We start from the raw sequence: 4,844 nt of genomic DNA on the forward strand, positions 1-4,844 counted from the left end.
CTATTTTAATTCATTGTGATAGCACTGCTACAATTGGTAGAGTACGTAACCGTTTTTATAACGGCAAATCCAGACCCATAAGAAGAAAACACAATACTGTGAGATCTTATTTTAGTAATGACATCATTAATATAGAATACATTAAATCTTGTGATAATCTTACAGATCCATTAACTAAGCCCTTAGCAAGAGAAAGGGATTGGAATACATCGAGAGGGAAGGGATTGAAGCCCATACAATCATGAGCCATGTATGAGGATACCTGACCCGGGGACCAGAGATCCTGAGAACTGAGTTCAATGGGAAAAATGAATCATATGATGGTTGTAAAAAATGCATTATAAATTTTAATTTTATTTGAAAAAAAAAAATCCATCCCTATGGTGTAAATGCATTTATCCTATAACGTGTAGGAGGTTGAGTTTTTTAAAAACTCTTAATGAACAATCTGTAGCTCTTATGAGTGGGGTGTCAATGTTACAGGAGCACTCTAGATAGATTTCACCTATGTGAGTGTGAGAGTGGGGCCCTTATGAGAATTGGGCTTATTCTCAAGGACACTCATGAAAATTGGGATCAACACAGGGTCGTAATGTGCTAGCTAGTAAAGCTCATGGCAACACTTGGATCGTTATGTGTGAGCAATAATACTTTATTTCCCTTAAACAGTCATAGTTTAAGTCGAAGACCACTACTGACTCTGGAGTAGAGATTGTTGATTCACTAAGTGAAGGTTCAATGTAGAGCACACCTTCATGATGCATAATAATCCCTCTTTTCCCGGTAATCTCTCATTTTCCTAATTTAATATTAAAATGAGTGGGGGAATGTTAGTGCATTTTAATTTAAAGTACATTAAAACTTAAATTAACTGAAGATTAATAAAGAGATGAGTTATAGTGGAATTTGTTAAAGAAAGAGTTAACTTGTATGTAAGTTAAGTTAAATAAATTAATAGGAGTTATCTAAGCTAATAAATAACATGTAGGTTATGAGAAGGATTGGAGGACTATATATATGGCTATGCTATAGACTAAGTTTAGATCAAGAGTGAATGAAGAGAAATAGTTAAAAGCATAGAGTATTGTGTGAGAGAGTGAATTCAATAATTCTCTTAAATACTTGAGAGATTTCGGGCCAAAAAAAGTTGTTTCTTTTGGTAGAGCTTTGAGCTCAACCACTTATGCAAAGTTGGTCCGAGTTACATAACGAATAGTTGGGTTGTTGTATCTTGGAGAGGACAAGTCAAAAGTGAATTTCTGCTGCATCGGTTTCTAGGCTTTGCCAATTGTAGAGGACTTGAATCTCCTTAAAAGAACAAGATTTCTGTGCCTCAATCTAACATTGTTCGTTTATATTTTTATTTTTATTTTTATTGTAATCAAAATATAAATATATTGGTAATTTTTCCAACACTTAGCAACTCATCCAATGTGAGACTCCCCAAACTAAACAACTCCACTGTTTCACTTAACTTCAACCAGGGGCGGAGGAAGGGGGGGCACCTGCCCCCCCTAAACTTTCAATTTTTTTAATAATGACCTGAAATACCTTATTTGCCCCCCTGCACAAAAGATAAAAAATATATATATATTGTAGGGTCGATTTTTGTAGCCTAAGCCCAAAAGAGATTGGTTATAGGCCCAATGAACCCAGAACAATAAATTTGTAGAGAGTGGGTTGAAGGTTAAGGCGCCGACCGGCGTCTAAGAAGCCTGAACATCTTTTTCTCTTATTGAAGAAACACTTGGAACAATTTACAACTAGGAGATGCTCCTCGGCCCACAGCCGAGGAGGCTTTTTTCCCCCTTTTCACTCCCCCAAAAAGCCCCCCTTCTACATTTTGCTTGTCTCTCTTATATACTACTCTCTTCCTCTTCCTGTTGATCGTTCATTGGCCTCTCCTCTGGCCGCCTGTCCCATCAGAGGTCGTATCTGTGCTCAAGTGGTTCACCCTGATCGATGTAGCCCTGCTCGGGGGTTGCATCCCCATTAATGCGGCCAGAAGGGTTGGTGAACGTATTAAGTGTTGAGGTGACAACTGACTCTGGGTCTATCCCCCCTCCCCTATAGTTATCCTTAGTATGCCGAGGACGAGAGGATCCTCAGCGCGGATCCAAAGGAGGGTTTTCTCCCCAAATTGGCCTTAGGTAGTTATCCCTCCTCGGACTAGGCCATTTGGGCCTGGCTTGGAGTGGGCCGTGACTGTACGATTTTCTGGCCCCACAATAGCCCCTCAAAATCTTGCTGCACGCATCCTTGGGCGGGGAGGAGGATTTTGACATCCTCGACCTCATCCCCCCCCCACCCCTCGTTAGTGCTGGGGCCCATTCATCTGCCAAGGGCACGTCGCTGGCGCTTCGGAACACGTAACGTGTCCATCATTAAATCCAGGCGGCTCTGTGCTCCACACGTCCAATGAGGAGTTATCCATCCAACGGTGGAGATTCGTCTAGCATTCATGAGCGGGAAAACCAGCATGGCTCCTCGATTTGGAGTATAAATACCCGTATGAACCGCCTCTCCCTGTTCCTCATTTGTAATCGAGGATATTCTTGCGCCCTTCCCGAGTTCAGACATACCCTAACTAGCACCTTCAGCACAAAAGCCTGTCTGAGGAGCCCTTTCTTTTTTCTGTAAGTTGCTTTCTCTTTGGTCCTTCTTTCTTGCTACCTTTTTTTCTGTTTCGCCTGTTCTTTCTTAGCTCTTTTAGGCGTTTACTGGGATGGGTAGGTTTAAGAAATACGTCGATACTGAGGAGGCGATGGAGAAATTCATCTCTGACTATAAAATTCCCGGCAATGTGAATCTGAGACATTGTGAGGACGGGGAGTGGCGCATATACAGACAGGAGGGCGTGGTGGTAATTCTAGTAGTCGCCTTCCTTGAAGGGGGGATGACGATCCCCATGGGGCCGGTGATGAGGGGTTACCTCATGCACTTTCAGTTGGCCCCCACCTAGTGCGGGATAAATGTCTTTAGGATTTTTGGGCTGTGTGGACGCCCTGAACGAGAAGATGGGGCTGAGGTTGACCCACCATGACGTGAACTGGTGTTACAATCTTCAGCTTCTTAAGGACAAGTCGTATTACCTGAAAACGAGGGACGACAGGGTGCGGCTCATTTAGTGCCTCCCCGAGTCCAGCAAGGGGTTCTATGAGGATTTCCTTATTGTGTCCGAGGAGTGACACGATGGCCTTCACTGCCCAACAACAGAGGGAACGCCAGGTGGGGCAGCGGGAGACATAGGGTTTCAAGCTCTTGTCTTTTTTCCTTACCCTCTTTCTTCTTTTTTCTCTCTTTACTAATGCGGTGATGCTTTCCGTTTGCAGATCCGCACGCCTTTCAGCGTCACTTCCATCTGGTCAACCGGGAAGATTTGCAAAAGGTGCTGAGGGCGCCAGTGTACGTAAACGAGGACGACAACCAGGTTAGGGCCGCCCACCTAATTTTGGGTTATACACCTGCCCAGAGATCGTACCCAGTTCCGAAACACGTCATCCTCGCCAATGATCCTCGGCTTCAGAGGATTACTGTGACCGAGGACGGATTTTCAATCCCCGAGGAGCCCTCCGACCAGGAAGCTGTCACATTAGCCGTCCCCTCTTCTTCCCAACTGTTTGCTGAGGCCGCCGAGGAAGCTCCAAGTTTTCGTTCATCTTGATCAGTCCGAGGATCCTCCCGGGGACTTGGGTGATCCCAATTTGAGCGAAGCAGACCTCCTTGTTTCAGAAACCCCTCCTCGGCCGTCAATGGGTTACAAGAGGAAACCCATCACCAAGTTGTTGGACTTGCTTAAGGGCCAACCGGGGGAGTCCCAACAGAAAACTCCTACTTCTCCTTCGAAGGCTAAGTCGACTTTCGCTTGGCAAAAGCTTCCTCCTTCTCCTTCTCAAACGCGCTCGCCCTCTGGGTCCGTGCCTGCTGGTCCTAAGAAGAAGAAGGATAAGGGTAAAAGGATTGTGGGGGATAGGATGGTGTCCTCACAGGAGGAGGACATTGCTCTGCGGCCATCCAAGCAGCTTAAGATAGGCGGAAGGAGTCCGGATAGGCAGGTCACCAACACCACCTCGTCCGGGGCTGACGCTTGGCTCCCAGCCCCGATGCTCTGCGGGGAGCCATTGAGGGATAACGCCTCTCTTAGGGATTTCAACGAGGGTGAGGGTACGCGCATGGCAGACGCATTGGAGAGGAGCTTGCTGCTCCCAGCGGACATGGCTGAGCTTGACTCATTGATGAGTGAGCAGGTCTTCCTCAGCCTTAAGCGATATGTGGGGATGGTAAGGGCTATAACCTCAATTCTTTTCCCACTCTTTTCCTTTTATGGGGCTCATCGCGCATTGGTCATTTTGACAGGCCGTCCAAGCTATCTTTGCGTTGGAAGGGGCGGCAAACGACCAGAAGGAGGTCCTTAAAAAGGAGAGCGATTGGCGATACCAGGCCACCAATACTTTGAAAAATTCTGAAGCTGACCTCGTCAAGGCTCGACAGGCTCTGAAGGAGGTGACCAGTGAGCGGGATAATGCGCTGTCTGGTCTTAAGGGCGCCCAGACCCAGGCCACGGAGCAGACGACGCGCCTACGCGAGGCGGAGGAGCAATTACGGATCACGAGGGATCTGATTACTGACCTGTGGGCTGACGTGGCTAAGGCCGAGGGGAATCAGAGGGCAGCGGAATGGGCCAGGGACCAGGCCCTGCGGGCCAAGGACGAGGCTGATCATGGCAAGGAGATGGCCGAGCGTGCCAAGGAGGAGGCCGAAGCCGCAGCCTACGCTGATGGGGTGGCTGCAGTAGAGGCCGACTACAAGGCTCAAGTCCCGGGAGTGTGTAGGCGATATTATTC

Source organism: Quercus suber, unplaced genomic scaffold, assembly GCF_002906115.3.
Source record: "Quercus suber isolate HL8 unplaced genomic scaffold, Cork oak 2.0 scaffold_456, whole genome shotgun sequence".
NCBI classification, from domain to species: Eukaryota; Viridiplantae; Streptophyta; class Magnoliopsida; order Fagales; family Fagaceae; genus Quercus; species Quercus suber.